At 43.8% G+C, this 22,261-nt stretch overlaps 1 pseudogene; it reads left to right on the top strand.

Annotated features, from left to right (window-relative positions):
• The window catches only part of LOC120844821, a 146,528-nt pseudogene that overhangs the window by 7,001 nt on the left and 117,266 nt on the right, over positions 1-22,261 (top strand).

The raw sequence follows: 22,261 nt of genomic DNA, 5'->3' as shown, positions 1-22,261 counted from the left end.
CTCCTTGCGCGTGCAGGCGCGTGCTTGTATTTATCGCACTTAGAGGTCCTGTAGTCTCCCTACGGGAGCCAGAGTTGCGCGTTTGATTCCACGTGCCGCGTGCCACTCTCGCAGCTATTCGTCGAGATCCGATCACGTGAGGAGCCGTATCAAGTGTCGTGCAGCAAAGTAGACTTTGCACGCGCCCCGGTGTACGTTCCCCGGCTTTTGAGCGCGCCGCGCGCCTCGAACGCTCGGCGCTGCTATTCACCGAATTCAGTCACGTGAGGAGCTGTGTCCACATGCCATGCATGAACGCGCAACTCTGCCTCCCGTTGGGAGCTTATACAGGAACTCTAACCGCACTAACCGCTCATTCACACTGGAAGCGGACCCGCGTTCGCAAAACGGATCCGCTTCCAGTGCAAATGAGCGGTAAATGCGCCAGCACTGATCACTTTTGTATCTCTCAAGACCTACGAAGGGAATTCGCGATGATTCAGCCTTGGCAAGTAAAGCGTGCATGCTTGTCGAAGAAAGTTGTCCGGCTGCTCAACACCTGCGCCGTGAGCTCCGCCGCGTCCATACAACGCAATTTTTTTAAGAAATGAAAAAAATAACGACAATAAATAAAATGAAAGCAAAACAGGCGGGAGTGAGGACTTCCAGACGCTTCGAGAAGACTTCGCCAATTGTAAAAATGTTAAAAGCAGCAAGAAAAAAATTTTAAATTACGATAGACGAAAAGAGCTCTAAATGGCAGACTTCTTGAGCACAAGAGGCCGGTCAAGAAGATATCTTTGAATTCTGAGTTCTCTAAACAACTGCAGGAATGCATTAATTGTTCGCATGATTGAGGGAAAACTGCGATATTAAAGGGATATTACAACGAAATTTCGGCGCTTATTTCTTGGTCTATATGTATTCAAAGGATCAGTATCACATCGAACACACCAATATCTGGTTAAAAGAAGTCACGCAAAGGAATTTTAAAACTAATTAAACGATAAGCAATAAGCACCTAGTGGATGTCGCTAACGCCTCGTTTGTAATGCCCGTCCAGGAACCTTGAGAGGTAGTGACGATAAATGTCTCGCCTCCGGCCACGACTAGAGAAGAGAGGAAGGAGGTGCTCCCCTCTTCCCGAGAATCCCTTTCGTGTGACCCAGCAGTCGCCATTGTCCCTCTACAAGATTATGGAAGATTAACCCTTCCCTCAAAATTCGTACAAAAGCAGCCGCTTCGGTGGCTGGAACGACTAGGCCATCCTCTCGACGTCAGCCTCGCAGTAGCTTTGCTCGTCCCGAGACGAACTACGTCACGATTGCGTTGGATATCACAAGCTGTCCGCTGGCTGTTCTCCGAGCGCTCGCCAGAGTGGGCCGTTTCTAACGAAAGATACAACCATCAGGCTCAAAATACAAACTTGCGATTGCCATTTACGGATATTCTGGATCATATTTAACCTATTGAACACGACGGGTATATTTCAAATTTGTAGAAGTATCCCTTTAAGCTAAGAAAAGATTATGCAAAAATAGCGGAAAATAGAATATATATATATATATATATATATATATATATAGCCGTGTCAAAGTGGCAGGCTTGCAACTTTCGCTGCAACATTAGCACCTGATGGAGAGCGGTCCCCGCTCGGAACGTTGCCCAATAATTACGTTTTAAAGCACTTACCTCCTTTTTACGATATATCTATATATATATATATATATATATATATATATATATATATATATATATATATATTTTGTTTTCATACTGGTTGTGTTTTTCTTTATTAGGGGCAGAATTGGGCTTGTGAGGGCTGCACGACGGTGCGCTTTTGGGCGGTTGGTTTGTTTCGAAGTGTGGCCCCCACCATTTTTTTGTACGAGAAGAGGTCTCTATTTCAGTTGAAGGTGACAAAGTCGTGCGAAAATTCCGGGAGGCGTGTGTGTGTGAGGGATGGCATATAAACGGTTGTGTCAATAAAGATTTAGTACCGGCGTTTGAGGCAATTTATGTTTATCCCCTTTTTCATCTGTCGTCTCCGGTTTTATCAAATCTGTGTAACATCAACCAGCTCGCCTGTTTACTTACTGCTTCTACGATAGGACATTGCGACGCTGCACACTGAGTCACGTGCCTGCAAGGCTGAAACAGGAGTCAGCGTTCGTTGCGTTGCTCACAAAACCCGTTTTTTGGCATATGACGGGTTGTTCGATAGAATGAAATTCGATTGAATTTTTTTTCTTTCTTACACACACAAACAGCGCGCCGCTAACTCAGCACTGAGCCAACGCTGAGTGAAATGCAGCACTTTATGTTATTTCAGATTCATGTTAAACCAAGCTTGAGAACAAAATCAGGAATGGCATAAATACTTTCAAAACGTAATTAAATTACACTATTAATTACTTTTCTGAAACCTGCAAAAATGTAATTAAATTACATTACAAATTACCGCAGGATAAAGGTAATGACATTACTCCACAATTACTATCCAAAAGTAATAAAATTACTTTGAAATTACTTTGACATCACTTTTGAATACTTTAAGGCCGTAAATCGTGCTCATTTTATTTACCGTATACACCAACGCAGTGTTTACAAACAAGCCCTTGTTTGTCCACAAAGGGTATGGGCACTGCGCGTGTGCCTGAACGAGATCCGGGAGAAGCAAGGCGCTGCGCATGCGCAGTGTCGACTGCAGCGCAACAGCAGGGCTGTGATGTCAAAGAGCTGAATTGATGTATATGTACCAAAACTCAGACCCTCCTGCTTACACTGCAACAGCCTTATGCGCCTCGAAGCGAACCATACTGAACAGTGGTTTTTCTGTCGCACATGACATAAGTGTTAAACATGATGAATATATAGCTTCTTTAGATGCGAGTCAAAAAGACAGTCGGCTCACCAGTTTCGCTGTTCAAAACTGTGACTTTCCTCACTAAAAGGGTTATATGTTTCCGTCTTGCTGATTTAGAAATTGTAGGCCGTGTCAGCTTGTTAAGTAGGGAAATGGCAGCTCGTTCTTACGAAGACTCGTCGCGTGAAACGTTTCCCTTCCGCCTCGGACGAAATCTATATCTATTCTCCCAAGAGCAATAGCTGACCTATTCTCAGTCATTCCTTTCAAGGAGCATTTTTCCAAACACGGGAAGAGCCCAAGTTTTTGCGCATTGTCACACAAAGGGCCTGGATAATCGTTAAGCAGAAGCGTCGCCAGTTGAGGAATGGCTCGAGCTTCCTAAATTGTGTACTTTCTGAACAAACGGGACGATATCTGCTCGTAGGCTTATTCCTGAACAAACTTCCAAGGGAAGGATACAAGGCATACCGCGAGTGGCACCTGCTTTGCTCGAGGATGCACGAAACGTTTTGGGGTCTTGACAAGGCATTTGGAATTAACTATTTGTTCCGGTCGTTTCTTGTTCACAATGGTCGAAGCTTACGGTTTGACATTGCTTGACAGAAGCACAATGCTGGGGATATGTTTGTCCTGTCCTCTCAGTTTTTAATATATGTTTATCTCACTGGTGATGCGCCCGACGCATTGTAGCCTGTCAGCTTAGAGATGAACGGTGGACGCTACGTGTTTGTTAGAGCAGTCGCACGTCTATCGTCCGCCACGTAACCACGCTCTCTTTCATACCCACGCGCAGAGAAAGGGACGGGTCAGAGGATTAAAGGGGCGATGCAACAATTTTTGTACCTTGCGCAAATACTACTTAAAACGAATCCCTGACGTTAATGACCTATGAAACACGCGTTCGTTTTTCACCCCACGCAATAGAAGTCCCAGAAAAAAATTAAAGAAAAACGAGCAGCGTTCACCCCCTCAATTCGCAGCCAGAACAAGCGGCCACGTGATCTGGAGCCGATTACATGCCGCCAGTGTTGATCATAGCCACGTGCTGGGGTTGGCAAAGCACAGGACACGCGCTGACTTCCAGACATTGTTAGAGCTCGGCTATTGTCGTCGTGGCGGCGATTGGACACGAGTCCCCTAACCGAATGCTTCTCAACCTAGTAATTATAACGAGCCCAAATCGAGTGCCCACGCAATGCTCGGGTCCAATCTATGAACCGCATTCAAATATCGTCTCTGGGCTGTACTGCGATCCCCACGTTACGTCATCAAATTTTGCAAAGTGGAGATTGAATGAAAGTGATCGCTTTTGTCCTTGAAACTACAGCAAAACAAAGGAGTTTCTTGGTCAGTGGCGTTGCGTGCGAGTATCCTTGAGTCCGACTAGTACCAGTAAGCTCGTGTAAAGTGAAAAACATTCCAATTGAATACCGTTGCACCGCTCCTTTAAAGGAAGGTGTCTGATTGGTTCTGGTTAGCATGCAGCTCCCACCGCACCGTCAGCTTAGGGATGAACGAAGCATAGTATCGTCGTGATGACGCGACGCCATGAATCTGTCGTACCTGGAGTTCGTAAGCCGTTGCCTTCCAGCGATGTCTACACGCAAGCTTTTCTCCTTCGCCTTTCCAGCCCCCCTTTTTGCGTCATTCCAGCTCTTTGTACGAGGCTTTGCGCTCAGGTGGCCATCGTTTATTTGCCCTGATGTTCTTTCACAACATTTCACCATGCGAAATAATTTTTCTCTTCTTTTTTAATGCTTGCAGACGAACTTTCTATTTTAGGATAAAAGTACTTTCAAAAGTAAAAAGTAATTTTCTCGAAATTACTGCCTGAAAGTAATTCATTGCATTACTAATTTACTAGCCTAGAGTAGTAATTCATTACATTACTCATTACTCCAAAAAGTAATTTAGTTGCTGTAATTCCATTACAGTAATGTTATTCTTGCCATCTCTGAACAAAATACATCACTGATATTAGGCTGATACAGCGCTAAGTTTGCATTAAGTCAGTCCTTTATGGACATAATCAGAACAAAAATCTGAGGACCGGGCACGGAATTGGCGTTTCTGCGCCCATTCCATCAGGGTTACTCTGTAATGGATGCTGTAGTGTGGTGCTGTATTTTTGTTTTTTTGTTTTTTAACCAGGGACCTTGGGCGGCCTGTGCAACGGAGTGGTGCTGGTCGCTTACCTTTGCAATCCCAAGAGCCTGGATCCAACGAGCCTACTCCTCGTCAGCCTTGCCTTATCGGACCTGGGCATCCTCTTCGGCTGTCCCTTCTCGGCAGCGTCCAGCTTCAGCGGAAGGTACTTCGTTCAAGGATGCCATAAAACGTTTCGCCACAGATAGCGCCGTTTTTTGAGCCAAAATTTCGATTTTGTCTGAAAAGTTAGGGCCTTGAAAAGCCCGAAGAAGTTAACGTCTATGGCGAAAGTCTGGATAGCTCGGCCCTAAATCGTCAAATAACTGCACAAGTTTTAGAATTCACCGCCTGGTTGTTTTTTGTTATCTGGCATACTTGGGCTTGAATTGCTAAGCGAGCGACAGAGTGAGACTTCACTTCTCGTTCTGTTTTCATGTGGCATTTTTGGCTTAAATATAGCACTTTGACAATTATGTGGTGAGTCAGGGAAAAGTCACAAGACAGCTAAACTTACTACGGCACTGTACTAAGGAGCAAAACCGCATTAAGCCCCATTGAGGCCTCTATAGTTGCCAATTTCGGGCGTTTCGCTGGTGTGCCGCTTGAGGCCGTTCTCTTACATGTGGTCGCTAGCCGTAATTCATACCTTTATTAGGTGCACTGCATGGGGTGCAGAATTTGTCCCAATCGATTCTTTCAATAAGTAGGAACCGACGAATTGGGATCTCCAATTCATCCGTTCAATACACCTGAAAACGCTCGTTTTTTTGCGTTTGGAACTGCAGGAGCAAGCGCAAGCTTTAAGAGTGTGGCGCGAACGCAAGTGGAAAACACTCGCTGAGGAAGGTTTTCCGCAGCATGCTTAGCCTAACCGCGGTAACGGCGACTGTTCAGACGCAATCGATGCTCCGTTCACGCCTGTCAGCACTACAGAAAACAAGAGCTCGTCCTTCGATAACAAATATAAAACATGTGGCTTTTGCTTTGCGAGTTCAGTAATGTGCGACATCGGAGCGCTGCCGATACTTCTGTGAGTGGTGCTATTTCCCCCGCTTGAACGAAAGTGAAAATTCTCTGCACGTCCAAAAGCCGATTGGGAAGCAAATTTCTTTTTATCGTCTGTGGTTTTTTTAGACGTTTACGCCAAAACGCGCCACATGAGATGGAGCTGTCTAGAAGCGCAAAGCGAAGTTACAACGGCGGGAGCTGACACGAGTTTTGCATAAACGTCAGAGCATACAGTGTAGGACGTTTTTCTTCAAATCTGGATGCTTTCTGAACACCCTATGCTCATGTTCTTTCTATATCTTATGTACTTTCAGCCAATATTTAAGGACTGTGAAGTTAACTTCGGGTTATCTTCACAGTGTATGCACTCAGTTTCTGGTACTTTGACTACATTGATAATGTCAAAACATTTTACATTTGATTTTGAGGATACATGGAATCATGGTATTTATTTGAAATGGCAATATCTTATTTATATTTTTTTCCCCAACATTAGCTAACTTCTATACGGCTTCAAAAAGAAGGCTTTATAATGTCTTTATTTTTTTTTTGGTCTAAAGTAGAAGTTTGCAGTAAACAGCTTTTGGCTATAAACTAGCGCTCACTCTCCACTTTTCGACGAGGAAATCAAACTACTGCACCATGATCCTCAAAAATAAACAAAAAAAAAAAAATAGTGTGCCTAACTTTTTGTCACAAAAAACACTTTCTATGCATTTCTTTCTGCCTCGGAATACAAAACTATAAAATATAAATTCAAAGTAATAATTGTGTTAAAATAAGAAGACAAAACTTTGTAATTAGTTGAAATTTCATTATCATAAGGCAAATATTAAAAAAAGTGTCTCCGATGAAATTTATTATTATTATTATTATTATTATTATTATTATTATTATTATTGTCATTATTAATAGTCGATGGTGCCTGCATATTAGCTTCATTTTAAGTTTTTTTTTTTGCTAAAAGTGTTAATTTGCATACGCATCATCGCTCTTCTCAGGTGCAAGGCCGGGGAAACGACAAACAGTGCAAGATTCGCCTCTTTGTTTTGTTTTTATTTTAATGAAGAAAATTGGTTAAATTAACGACCGTTATACGCAACACAAAAGTGCTCGGTACCTTATTGTCGGTGACAGGTGCAAGCTGCCCTAGGAGGTTTCCAGGACCGCCTATACAGTCTTGTACACGTTACTAAAAAAAAGTAATCGATTACAATTACTATTACTCTTGGCTAAAAGTATTCGATTAGATTACTTGATTACTTGACGGCGAAAGTAATTGGACATTACTTAAAGAAGTAATCGTTACTTTTCCGATTACTTTATTGTGTGAAGACATCTTTAGCGGTCATAACAATGAACTACTTCCAACATATACTTCACATTTGCACAAGTATTGAAGAAGAAAAACTGGCTCCCTCTTCCTGGTCGTTGCACCTTCACAATGCGGACACAAGCATAGAATTCGTTTGAAGACGTTTAATGATTTGGGCGTTCGCCAGTTTGTGTGTGTGTGTGTGGGGGGGGGGGGGTGGAACGGAGGGGGTTCTAGATCTTGTTAAGCTTGAGCAAAGGTTTTTTCGCTCGAAGTTTGCGTCGCTCTTTTTATTATTCACATGTGGATGAGCAGCAGCTCCAGGATTTGAAACGGATCATGTGTAGTATCCATTAGCGGAATAGATCGCCCCGACCACTTAACTCGAAACATTGCTTGCCACAAAGACCACGTAGGGGAAATGGGGAAAAATTTCAACTGCCTTTGTTATATTTTGCATCCGTTTTAGGCATTCTTCGGCTCTGGTTCTCCTACGGGCTGCGAGTAGGTACCCTAAGCATGATTTTTTTATTTTTTTTTATTTCTGTGTGTGTGTGCGTGAGGGGGCTAGTTTGAACGAAGGACTCACAAAGCTACATTCTGCTTCCTCAAACTTCGCCCTGAATGACCTTTGTAACGCACTGTGGCATCCCTGGGGCTTCCCACTCCCCCCCCCCCCCCCCCAGCCTCAGCTCGAAAAAAAAAAAAAAAAAAAAAAAAACCGGACATTCCACAAAAACTGTACATAGAAAGAGATTGACCTCGTTTTCTACAGCTCCGGAAAAATTTCTTTCTTTCCGTTCAAAAAAAAAAAAAAGAAGCAAATTTTATTTTTGTCATTTCATAAAAAAAAATGGCGTGTGCCCGGGGGGGGGGGGGGGGGGGAGGGGGGGGGGCGGGGGTTTCCGTGGACAAATTGTAACGGTTACAAGTAATTTTATTACTTCAAAAAGTAATCAGATTACTCTTGTGATTACTGCCTAATAAAAGTAATCAGCTGATTACAAAATTACTTCAAAAAGTAATCGATTACAAGTAATTTGATTACTTGTAACGCGTACGGTACAAGTCTGCGCCTATATGACGATAACTCAGTCTGCGGACTCTAAGCATCCTAGACATCGACAAACCATAACGATGCGCGGCCGATTTCGCTATTAAGTTAGAAATTAAAAATAGAACACACCTGGGTCATCTCCGGCGATGAGAGGAGCATTGTTCCGGCAGGCAGAACTACATGGGACCAGTGAAAACGCGACATTTCGGTGAGATTGCGAATGCTGTTTTTACTGTGTGTATGCTTTTGCGGATGATAAAAGTAAATAAGAGATCTCGAAAGTTTTTAATCTCTTGCGGAGAGGGAACATAATACTGCAATAATCGTCCTCAAAACAACGCACTGTTTTTTTGTTTTTTTTTTTGTTCTTTGTTATGTTTTTTTTTTTTGTGTGGGTGTGTTTTTTGCGGGAGTGATGTGTCCGGTCATCAGCTCTCGAGCGTGCGCTCGCTTAGTTGAGTAGAAGTCCGGACTGTATGGGCTGTAGAGTTATTATAATGCAGTCTAGAGGTTTAACTGGCACTAGTGTCTATGCGGCTTCCGTGGCGCAATTTGAAGCAGACAGCGACCAGTCTACTTTTGCGGTGCTCCTGTGGATTTTTATAAGAAAACGCGCGTGCATTTTGTCTCTTCGCCCGAAAATATCATGAAGCACATTTGTTATTCCGGTTGTACCGAATAGTATGCACCTTTATTAACATGGTAAAGGTGTAATCGCCTTAGTTAGCAGATTTTTCTTCATCAGTGAACGATATTTAACTTCGCTATATTTCAGACCCATACCTGTGTTCCAAAGCAGGTATGTAAAAACAAGCAATGATTTAAGCAAAATAACAATCGAAAGGGATACAGAGTGTGTTCAAGGTTCACCAGCATACCGGTGACAGTTATATATTGCTACTATGACAGCCCTGCCCCTATAAGAACGGCCTCGTCGTGCATAATTACGAACGGTGCATCATTACGAACATTCAAAACGTAAGGAATAATGTGCGTGGGCTATGAAAGATGTCTCTTTTTATCATTTTCTCTGCCGGGCAGTTTTTCTTTGCACTTATTCTCAAAGATTTCCAGCGTGCGAGTGTTGTTTTGAGCGTGAAACAAGAATCTTCGCAGAAAGCGGAAAGAATAAAGCAGTACTTATTTATTGAAAATTAAACAATATTTCGTGGCCTTCAATTTTTTTGTTGTTGATTGTATATGCACAGGGAGTCACTGATCCAGTGTTACTCCTTAGCTCTTTCCATCTTTCTTGGCTTTCCAGATGTCCTTCATTCGTTTAGGCACGTAGATCCCCTGTGCTTCAAAGTGCCGACGTCGCGCTAACAGTGTCCGACAGTGCACATAAATACATGTACGGAGCCGTTTACGTACCGCTTTGAATGCGATGAATTTGAAATAAAAACATCGTAACTAACCAAATATTTCGTTTGCCTGACTGAGAAATGTTCCAAGCCACCTAGTACATAAGCATTATTCGAGATATTTGCTTTTATAATCGAGCGCAGGGAGAAAATGCCCTAAGTTTTTCCCATAGAAATGCATTAGATGAAGTCAATTTTCGACTGGTTGCTGCCCGCTTCAATATGCGACAGCACATTAGCGTCAGTTGAACCTCTAGCGTACGTCGTAATAACGCTGTGGTATGGACAACGAGCCTCGCGCATTCGAGATATCACTCCGCGGTTACACCTGCCGGAGGCGCGAGGACCCTGCGCTTGCTATTGGCTGACAGTTGTCCTGGTTTCGAACATGCTCCTCCCATCGCCGGAGGTTACCTCTGTGTGTTGCAATCTTTGATTGCTTTTTTAATACAGAAATCGGCCGTGTATCACCATGGCTTAGCTTTTTTCTAGGATGCTTAGAGCCAGCACAGTGAGTTATTACCGTATTTAGGCGATCTCAGAAACCTCCTAAAGTGCGAGCTTTCTGCTTTTGGCAACACTACGGTAACACGCTCAGCAAAATGCCTTGCGGAAGGCAACAATCGCCTGCTGGAGCAATACCAGCCCCTAGATAGAGAAGGCCTCGTCCTTTTCTCCCAAACATCATCACTTGTCGATCCAGACAGTGCAGCCTAGCCGGCGTAGGCATCGCCTCCAGCGATTCCTGCAGCTTCTCACAAACGTGCGCGACGGTAGCCCGGGGCAACGTTTTCTTTTTTCCTTTCGATTGCGATACTGTCCTAATTTCTTTTTACTTTTTTTTTTTACTTTTTTTTCTTTTTTTATTTAGGTTGGCGTAAAAGTGAACCTTCGCCGCAGTTTACGCTCTTGCGTTTCTCTTTCCTTCTTTCTGTCGACACTAGTACCTTGCAAGTAGACTCAAGTGACAAGCGTCCAAAGTCATACAATCCTCGAGCCTTCACCGCACCATAAAGCGAGTCCAATTTAGCCCTCGGTTATTTTAGGCTGTGCTCTACACACAAGTTCGGGAACGTCGTTAGCGAGATACCCGGTGCCTAAAAAGCTCGGGAAGAATACTGCGGCCCGTACATCGTGCAATCATAATGAGACGATTAAGTGAAATGCGCGACGAATTGGTCGTAGTGCTCGGAGGAGATTTTCCGGCAGAGTTCTCAGGGTCTCCACTTTAGCTCAGGAAAACGGTTGTCTAGAATTAATAGTCGCGTAATAGTTTTCGACTCTCGTCTGAGCAATTGTAAGGAGCCCATGCGCAGTGCCAGTTCGTCTTTTTTTTTTCTGCAGGGGTTTTGGTGACGTCACGACGCCAAGCTGTGAGTGGCTGTGATGGACTGATAGTGTTTCGACCCCAGAGCAAGCTGCATTGATGTCTATCCACTATTCTTCAATCAGAGCAAAACGGAGCTCGGCGTTCTGACGTCACCACAACACCTGCAAAAGAAGCAGACAAACTTGCGGTCGGCCATACTAGTTTCTCTCCATTTATAAATCTGGTATAAGTTTTGGCACAGATTGTTTTTTACGTTATAAATATTCCCAGGCCAAAAAAAAAAAACATGTTTTGTGTACACTTCGGGCACGGGAACATACTTAAAAAGCAACTCCGCTCAATTCCGAAAAATTTAGGCTTACATGTGATTCAAATGCACAAAGCACTACTAAACAACTCTACGTCTTCGGATTCGCATAATGTGGAATATTATTTGTGTAATCCTAATTTAAACATCAGCTGATACCGAAACCGAAACTTCGGTTGCGTCAGGCAACATTGATCTCGGGTCGTCAGAGTCATGGCCACGTCACGCCGAACCACGTGTCTTGTGACGTTCGGGAGGGAGCGAGGGACAGGACACGCGACGCGGGCAGGTCGCTTCGCATCGCGTGGACGGTGATGGCCCGAGGGAGAGGGGGAAGGGGAGAAGACGAAAAAGGTGAAGGGGAGCGGAGAAACAGACCGATACACGCGCAGGGCAGCGCAAACGAGCGCATCCGCGCTACGGTGATCACGTGGACGCCCGGTCAGCCAACACCGGGAGGAGAAACTCATGACGTCATCGTTCAATTTCGCTCTGAGAAGTAAAAACAAACAAAACGTGAGAATGACGTAGTCATGCCTCTGACGTAGTGGCTCAAGGTTTGCCGCTCAAACTCCGTCGCATTGAGTGCGTTGACGATTGCGCCTCACGTCGCACGATAGAGTTGGCAGATTTCGGCCACTTGGCTCGCTTGAAGGTTTGGTGGCCAGTTTATAAATATATAAACGGAATTAGATCGTAATATTTGACATGGGGTCTTCCTATATGATACTGAAGAGGGCTACATAGTTTTCTAAATATCAAAAATGAAGCGGAGTCGCACTTTAAAAGAAGTGAGTAAAATCAACTAGTTCGCTTCTTTTAAACTACTGAGTGCAAAAGAAAAGAAATAATGTACGCGAAACCTATTTCCATTAAAAAAAAATGGAAATCGCGAAAAAACAAATATAAACTTTATTCTGAAAAAGCCTGCAAAAGTTTCTTGAAGTTTTCATAAATATAAAAATTTGACTTCTCACAAAACCTTGATAGTTGTATTCGAAATATCCTAGATCATATTCATGAAGATTTTGGTATTGATAGGACAATTAATATTAGGAACACCGGATTTTATGCAGAAACTTACTATAAAAGAAAAATCTAGTTGGAGTATTATCATAGATTTGTGGCAAAATTGTTTCGCGGCAGATTTTTTTTCTATTATTATTTTTAAGACAAAAAAGGTCGACGGAGAGGAGGAGCTAGGCCAACTTTTTAAAGCAATCGTGATGGCGGACTCTGTCACAATTTGAAATAACTCGTGCACGAAAATAACTGAAAACATAGGCATTTCTGGATCGCCTCTAGTTATTCAAATGCGTATTTCAATAACTGAGCACTGATGATATTCGGCCCTTATTTTTTATGCTTGCAATATCGAAATTTAAAAGAAAAATAATAGCGCTCCCTAAAACCCGAAATCACGGTAAAAAAGAAAAAAAAAAACATATTGCCGTTTTTTGTCTCGCATGTCCACTTAAATTTTATTGCGCTGGCGGGGGGCTTAATTAGCAAGTGAGTACTACCGTCGTACTTTGAGACATCCTGCATACTGTTAGACTTGTGACGTTATCCTTTACAAGGAACAGAATGCTTGTAATATTAGTTACTTTTTCAGATACCTGCATAATTCAGACGTTACATCTACGCGGCAGGATATTTTCATTTACTTACAAATTACTTGTAACAAATCATTTTAATTTGTCGTAATGTTTATAGAAATAGCGTAATACGGCAACAAAGTTCATTTGCTAAAGAGCGGGAAAGACGACCTGCACCAGCAGTGGACACGAAATTCGTCCGCAGCCAAGTTCACGATCTATTACTCAGTTTAATAAAATATGTATTTGTAGAAACAACATACAATTCCTACATCTGTATGAAACTGTGTTCTACACTTTTTTGTGTACATTTTTGTTGACGCTCTGCTAAGAAGGACAGTGCAGCTCGGAAAGCGGCGTGGGCTCGAGCATATGGCAATCGAAAAATCTTTGATACATGCGCACGTGCCCCCACTCAACCGATGCTCTGCACATTAAGGTGCAACCCCACCGTGCATGACGGTTTAGTGCTTTTTTGGCGGCTTATAACTTTCTTTCTGTGTACCCTACAATGATAAAGTTAAAGTCAAATTAAAGAGCTGTTTTTCAACGATACTTTAGTGTCTCGATATTACGATTATTTTAGTTAATGTTTAATTATTCAGCTTTTAATAGACCACAGTCTCTAATATTGAAAATATTAGTTCTCGAGTCATAACATCTCATCGTCCACGATATTTTACGTGAGTGTTCGGTTGGATGTAATAAATTAAGAAAGTAAGCAACGAACTGTGCAGATTATGTATATTCTAAAATGAAAAATAAAGTTTAAAATGGAATTATTTTATGATGCTATAAAAATGGAATCACGTGATCTAATCAAAATTACGAGACATTAAATTATGAATCATCCTTCGATATTACATTTTCGAGAACTGCTATATGGATATATTAGACGTTAAGAATGCTATTAGACCTCAAATTTTTTCTCATTCAGTTACGGCAAATTCCAGTTTCCTAATATAAAATAAAGATGGCGACACCTGTTCAAGAATAGCGTGATGTGTATTTTCCGTTCTGTGCCGCTTGGAACGCCACGTGAAAGACAAAAAGAGCGCCAGATGTCAGGGTGACAGATGCCTGGAGTAAAGCCTGGAGGCCCGCAGTGAGCGAGCCAGAGATGTCAGAACTAGAGCCACTAAATGAGCTGCGCTTAGAGTATCGGCACTCCGCTCCCCGGCATTGTTGTGGACGCCGCCATTTTGGCTCGTATGCAGAGCAGACGCAACTGCCGATCGTCATGATTCAAAAGTGCGACTTCCTCAGCATTAAGTTTCGTGTTAGGAAGGTCACGCATTATTACTTTGCTCTGTCACGATTTGTTTAAACATTTGTGAAGGGCGGAAAAGCGTTTCCTGCGATTTCAGATAAAGCTTCAGATAACTGGCAACCATGATTTTAAGACACAATATGGCCAAGTGTCGTTACTCTGAAGCGTAGCTTATTTAGTGGCACTAGTCAGAACAACAAGCGCAAGGCTGTGGGTGCACCACAGCTGCTTTAGCGCGTGTTCTACTGTGCGTCGGTAAACATGTCGGGCGCGATCAAAATAAAATGGGCGCCACGAAAGGGATTCCGTCATTTGTAATTCCGCCACGTGTGCGAAAACATTTAAATGTTTTTTACCAGCTGGAAAAAATCATTTTCGCAATCAAACTATGCTCGTTCCAATTGTTCGACTATATTTTGTTTCAAAAACCACCTCGGTGGCTCTTAAGGGCAATGATATTAAACAAAACACAAAACATTAAAACGTCTCAGTGTCTCTCAGCGAACGCGCTGGCCCGTGAATCTATATTTGTCGGGTTTAAATACCGGCCGAGGTGCTCGCAATCTGACGGAGGCCAATCTGAGATTTCGGTTGCACTTCAAACGATCTTCAGTAAATCCAAATAAACCCGCAATTTTTTTTTTTAATTTTATTGGGGCGTGTTAAGTGTTTTTTCTTGGTTTGGCTTGTAAAACCCTAAGGTCCAATATATTTGCTTTGCTTTACCTTAGAGTGCCTTCATACACACGCGCGCTTTCGCTTGAGTGGTGACATCTCAGCCCTTTTTCCGCCCAATTGTTTTTTTATGCATTTTGAAGTGCGCGCAATCCGGTGTCACTCAGCTCGAGCGCGTTGTTTTAGCTAATGCATAGACGCCATTTTACCGCCCAGATCACGCACCAAGTGCGCGAGAACGTTACGCGCTGGCACATTCAGGGCAACAATGGATGTCTTCACCCTGAGACAGACAGACATGTAGGCACCCTACTTTACCTACTTTACCTTAGTTCGGAGCGCCACCAACGCTACGGAAGCCACTGAAGCAGCGCCAAGAGCGTGAGGTAAAGCAGTTCGTTCTCTTTCTTTGCATGTGCGGTCGGGCTAAACTTGAGCCCCCTAACAAGCTAAGCTTTATACACATCTTGGTGCTTAAAATGATGGTTGTCAGTTATCTGAAGCTTTATCTGAAATCGCAGGAAACGCTTTTCTGTCCTCCACAAATGTTTAAACTGTTCGTGACGAAGCAAAGCAATACTTCGTGTGCTTCCTACCACCCAAACTATTGCTCAGGAAGTCTCACTTTTGTATCATGACGATTGGCAGTTGTGCTTGATTTGTACTAACCACCAAGATGGCGGCACCCACAAAGATATCGGGAAAAAGAATGCCGATACTTTAAGCGTAGCTCCTTTGGTCTAGCTCACAGTATAAACCAAGTCCGGTGGAGGATCATTGGCCGAGTGTGTGCTGTGGCGCCGCAGATCAGAGCACATGGAGAAATGCGCGAATCCGAGCTCCGTTCAAAGCACGGATCTCACTCTGAAGAACCTTTAGGGACTAAAGCCCCTCGATGTGTTTGCGTTGGTCTTTTAAGTAACGTCATGAGCGGCCCTTGGAGGCAAATGGAGGCGCAGCACGAAAATGACTGGCTCTTTGAAGCGAATGGTGGAAGAGCACTCGTTCCTGGCACGTATATTGCGCGTTTACGCAACAATGGTTGGCGGTACTTGTAAAAAACGCCTGTATCAAGGGGCTTTAGCAGGGACCCTGGTTTCTGTCGCCCATCTGCATCCTACTGTCGTGCGATCGTGTGTAACATATACTGCGTAATGCAGGTTAAAGACCCTAGCTAAGAGTTCTACTGCACTCTTTATAATCTACAACGGGTAACAATATCGCCCTACGAAACTCCTGCTCTCTGAAAAACTAACGACTAATTTTGAATGTGCCGTTAAATTGCATTTTTATTTAATGTGTGTTCGCGTGTTCGCGTTCCTTTTTTTCTCTACAGTTTTGATTATGTGGCTTTTACTTATGATAGAACAGACTATAGTTGTCGGACTTCTGGAAAAATATTATATAACTAAGAAAAAAACACGTGAACGCAAAACAACACAAAAAGCATTGGCACACTTAAGAAAAGAAATAAATTAATAGAACTGATTTTAATCGTGTTTCAAAAGGTTTGAGCGCACCAGAAGCTATAAAAGCGAGCTCCATGCTTTGAACGTGCGCTTGTTCGCTAGAAGAGTAGTTCAGGGCTGCATGTCGCGCTTGTATGTCCCGCTTCACTCGCACGTTTAAACCAAATACTTTATTGGTAATGTATTTAGTGAAACAAAGCTTACCTTCTGCATATGTGCAATGCCTCCTTTTCACGTGATTACACAGTTGTTCATCAGGATTGTTTTAGTTTCCCACTGCGATTCAGCTTGTGCTCTTTTGTGTGTTATATGCATTAGAGAACAAGCTAAACCCAGGAGCATTCTATTTTGTGGATTGTAGAAGAAACCTATGCTACTTGACATGTGTGCCACAATAAATACAAAATATTCTAAACTTAACATGTGCCCGCTTGCGTGAGTAAATAGTGTTGTTTGTCAAGAACAATTGCGACTGTATGAGATCACGTGGGAAAAACTCGTTCTAAGCGCGCTACCGTTGGCATGCAAGGAATACTCATAATCGGAGCCGAGACGATTGGTAACTGTCAGCAGGTGGAGTTTCAGAGCGCAGCTCTTAGGCGCCCGTTTGCGGCTTGAGCGGCGTTGCCGTCGCCGTCGCCGTCGGCGTCGGCCTCAGCGTAACCGCGCGGTACATTATGGATAACTTTCCCCGCTAAATTTAGTGGAAAAGTTTTTCTGCTAAATTTATCGGGAAAAGTTCGCCGCTGAATTTAGCAAAAAAAATTTTCTTGCCAAATTTAGCGGTAAAAATTTCCCCTCTAAATTTAGCGGGAAGAATTTCCTTACTAAATTTAGTGAAAAATTTTCCCCAATAAATTTAGCGGAAAAAAATTATCCCTAAATTTAGCGGAAAATTTTCCCCGCTAAATTTAGCACGAAAAATTCCCCGCTAAATCTAGCGGAAAAATGTCCCCGCTAAATTTAGCGGAAAAAATTACCCACTAAATTTAGCGGAAAAATTTCCCCGCTAAATTCAGCGAAAATATTTCCCTGCTATACTTAGCGGAAAATTTTCCCCGCTAAATTTACCGGAAAATTTTTCCCTAAATGGGAGGCGAGTAGGAGGGGAGGAAGGGCATAGCCTCCTCTCCGTACCTCACCCTCCTCCTCCTCAAGAGCTGCGCCCTAATTTGGCGTTACAGGGGATTTTAAGCGCCTTTTATTTTTCTATCAACACAGAGTTAGAATGTTTCCTTCTTCCTGTTGTAAGCAATCAGGAGACAACTTACACCAAATCCGAGGGTAATAAAGTACTATGAACATTCAAACATAACAGCCTGAGCAGTATGACGCAGTCAAGCTCGGCCTTCAGAAAAAAGTATCGCTTATAGACGGAGACTTTCCGGTAGCGTTTTCGGGGTCCCAGAAAAAAAGCCGAAGAGTCATACATTGAGTTTGCTTACAATCTTAGGTCGAACTTGGTGGAATGGCTTAAAAGTGCGGAGGTATACGGTAACCACGACTGCGTTGTCGAGTGCCCCGGGCTCGAACAACTGTACGAGGGCATGCCGAAGGTAATGCGATACTGGGTATCGGATAAAAATCCTTACACGGCACAAAAGGCCGCTGAGCTGGCCGAAGAGTTTGTGGCACGCCGCAGTAGCCAGAAAGACGATACCCGAGAACGTAAGTTCCCAGGAGCGCGCGGCGATTACCGCGGAAAATATTGTAAGCCACGCTCCTTGGAAGACAAGAAGTAGCCAAAGGACTCCGTAAAGGGCGCTCAGGTGTCAAAGGCCGCGGGAGGCAAAGAGGTAGGAGCGGAGAACCGTCTCACGGAGAAACAAGGTCGGGCAGACGAAACAAGAAAAAAAAAACACAATTTGAGGCGAGAAAGCCCATGCGTTGTTTCCGCTGCAACGAGACGAGTCATATGGCGGCTGGTTGCCGAAAGACTCGGGTGGTATTCTCGTACCTTAGTAAACGGTGACGAGAACGGCAGGCTGCTCGAGCCTTATCTCCACGACCTCCTCGTGAACGGCGAGCCCTGCAAGGTGCTCAAGAACTGCGCCGCCACGTTGGACGTCGCGCACCCATTGCTCGTGCAAGCGGACCACTACACTGGTGAGTTCGCGTGGATACGGCAGGTGGTGGAACAGCAGAGCGCCTGTCTGCCGGTACCCAAAGTGACGATTCAAGGTCCTTTTGGCACACTGGAGACGGGAGCTGCGGTTTCACCTAGCTTACCACCCCAGTATCCGTGCCTCTTTTCTAATAAATCGGACCACAAACTGCGTAAACTGGGAAAGCGTTTGACCGACGGGGTAGTGATGGCACTAACTCGATCGAAAGCGCGGGAGCTTGCTAGCCAGCTTAGATACAATGAGCAACCCGAAACCTCCGAGAACGTGGTGTTGACTAAGGACGCTGGGCAGGCAAGCGAGACGAGGTCCGAACCTGACGACGAAGGAGAGGACTCTCCAGGCTCAGATGAATCCTCAAATTGTGACGTTTTGGAAATCGCTGTGGGGCGCGTTGCTTCTCCAGTCACTTCTAGGTTGCAGAGTCTACTCAGAGTGGGGACGGCGAGTTTGCAGTCCAAACAGAAAAGTGACCCCAGCCTCAAGATACTCTCCAATGCAGGGAGGGAAGGCGCAGCCCGGAAAAAAACATTACGTTTTACGCGCAAGGGGGTCTCCTTCATCGGAAATACGTGGACAGGCGAGGAAGGGTTTATGATTAACTCGTAGTGCCTTCCAAGTAGCGATCCACCCTCCTGCATGTGGCGCATGAAAACCCTTGGTCAGGGTGTCTCAGTACAAAGAAAATCAAAGAGCGATTACTTCAAGGGTATTATAGGCCAGGGTGTTTTCGAGATGTTAAGAAACACGTGAAGTCATGTAGCGTTTGCCAGGTCGTCGGGAAAGCAAACGACAAGTGGAAGGTCCCTCTGAAACTGGTCCCGTTGATCTCTGAGCCTTTCAAGCGCCTGGTTGGGGACACGGTAGGGCCCTTGCGCGCCACTGAGTCAGGGTACAAGTACCTTCTTACAATGATTTGTCCTGCCACTAAGATTCCGGAGGCGGTGCCTCTGAAAAGCTTGAGCTCAACGGAAGTGGTCGACGCTTTTCTGACCGTATTTGCGAGAGTAGGTTTCCCTGCGGAGCTTCAGAGCGATCAGGGTAGCGTTTTTACGAGTGCTACTGGCTTCATCCTCTTCTTTTTTCCACATGTAAATAAAGAGAGTTTTAATTATCGTCATCGTCGCCTGCTGAGATTCCTGCTAGGAGCTCCGTCCGGGTCTGGACCCAAGCCGAGCCGGGTCCATCCTGGGGACTCACGTCGGCCGCGACAGCCAATGGCCAAAGAGTGACCATTCATCTGCCACTGCTATGCCAATGACTAAGGGCCAGTGGCCATTAGCCAGTGCCAGAGAAAGGCCAGTCATCGACCAACGGCTGGCCACTGTCTAGCCACTGGCCAAAGGGTTATTGCTAGCCATTGGCCAATGGTTGGCCAAATATGTGTTGTTTGGGTTATTAGCGCTCGAGGCGAAACTGTTCCTCACAAGCTGAAAGAGGTCTTGGGGCGTCAAAAAACCTTTCAAGAACTGATTCCTCGTGTTTTTTGTTTTCTTTTAGTGTGTTGGTAGCATACACATTTAGTAAGCGAAACTTACTTCGAAAATGCTTGATGCGTGTGCGCAGATAATTCTCTCATTGAGTATGTAACGATCGCCGTGTCCTTTTCATGATGTAGGAGCAGTGTGACGCCAGCTTTAGTGTGCCTACGATATATGCAGCCATAAATGGTTATCGGAAGTTTTTTTGTTTTTTTTCATATATTGTTTTTGTGCGCATTCTTCTTACTTGAAACTAACAAAACAATTCTTTGTAGCTTTAATTTTTGACCAAATTATGACGTAATATTTATAACCGCGTGAGCGATAAGAAATGCTGTGTTGTATTTACGCAACTTCAACTTCCGAGGAACTCCGAAGGGTACAGTGTGGAGACTCGTTGCAAAAAGGAAATGCCGCAGCTGGGATTACCTCAGTACCCCTCATTACTTCGACGGCTTAGCTAACGTTACCAGCCCCTGTCAGCGCCGTGAATTAGCTCCTGCTGCGTTCTCCCTGATTCCACCTTTCCAAGTCCAAAAAAAAAAATATATATGTATATGTATATCTATAAATATATATATATATATATATATATATATATATATATATATATATATATATATATATATATATATATATATATATAACCAACAACGTAATCATTTGGAAAATAACGCGAAGATGCGAATAAGGCTTGTTTCCGACTGTCACAGTTCTTGCTAATCGCAGAACCAAGACAAAGTAAGCAGCGTAAAATGGGTAAACAATACAGGACAATCCATTTCACGTGAAGCTATACTTGTTTTCACCTAAAGAAAACGTAGTAAAAAAGCCCAGCTCCTGCCGGAGCAGACTAACTTACTCTTTTACGTAGAATATCAAGATGTATGTAGGTGCATTTTAGATTATACATATGTTATATTATCCAGACGTACATATTTCAAAAGAAAAAACCTCGCTTACTTCTTCATCTGATAACCAAAGCTGGTAAGAACTATTCCCTGCGAAGTACAAAAAGTGCGCAAAACTTTTCTTCTTTTTTTTCTTGTGGCGAGATCGAGTCAAGATGCATTTTCGGGCGCTGTCATCTTGAGACAAGTTTAACCCGTTATGAAAAATATAATACGAATAAATGAACAAAATTGCCACTCGCCGACACGCACAGTTCGTAAGATGCGGAAAAGAATGCCAACGCTTTGTGCACTCCGGAAACTTCTCCCAAAAGAGATCAAAGAGAGGTGGGCGTATGATGCGATAAACTGGATGGACTCTGAAAATTCGAAAAGTAGTGCATTCGCAATTTCCTCCGAGCCCCTATAGCGTGCCTGCCCCGCGTAACATCGTGGTAAAATAACCGGCGCAATGCTTCAAAAAAGTATGAAAAGCAACGAAGTCAGGTATTTATTTTTCCATCATCTAATAATAGCCCCCCCCCCCCCTATACCCCTCGCAAGAAAAAAAAAACGAGGAAGAAGGGGACAGAAGATACCCTGTTTTATTTTCTTCTTTGTTTTAAAGTATGCTATGCTTTTTAACGGAAGCCCCCATCCCATGAATCTTGCCCGTCCACCCTACCGTTGGCACAGTTTTTTCTCGCTCAATTTAGAGACTAAATTGACGCCACGTGACGTCAAGGCATCACGTGACGTCACGACTCGGAAACAGGACGTCCGATTTCGTGGCCACGTCACGGGATGCCTGGTCACGTGACTTCATGACATGACGTGACTTTAAACAGTGACGTCAATTGCGCCAATAAATATAGCGAGGAATAGGGCGTCACTTTGGGGGGGGGGGGGGGGGGGACATCCTGACGGAGTCACGTGGTATTACGACGTATGTCCTCGTGTCACGTGACACTGTAACGTGACGTCAGGTGGCAATGTCACGGGACGTCACGTTACATGGCGCGACGTCGCGGTGTCGAATCGTGGTGTTACGAGTTTCCACGGCGTTACGTCACATCGGGTCATGCGACGTCAATTTCCCCGCTAGGATTTATTGTAGTTAAATTAAAAATAAAAACAATTGGCTCTTTTCTTTGAGTCCCAAAACTACCGGTGTGTAACAGCTCGTAAACAAATTTAAACAATCGCTCCTGAAATACGGCATTCCATACATTGTAGTGACTGAAAACAAAGGTCGCTGATATTTTCTTTTTATTCCCTTTTTGGCTTGCTCAGTTTTCTGGATAAACAAAAAAATAAATGGCCGAGAAACTATTATAGTGCATGAGCTCGTTAATTGAGGATTCCCCGAGGTCGCAGG

The sequence above is a fragment of the Ixodes scapularis genome, unplaced genomic scaffold, assembly GCF_016920785.2.
Source record: "Ixodes scapularis isolate PalLabHiFi unplaced genomic scaffold, ASM1692078v2 PGA_scaffold3__209_contigs__length_174095766, whole genome shotgun sequence".
NCBI lineage: Eukaryota > Metazoa > Arthropoda > Arachnida > Ixodida > Ixodidae > Ixodes > Ixodes scapularis.
This window is presented reverse-complemented; position numbering and strand designations above follow the sequence as displayed.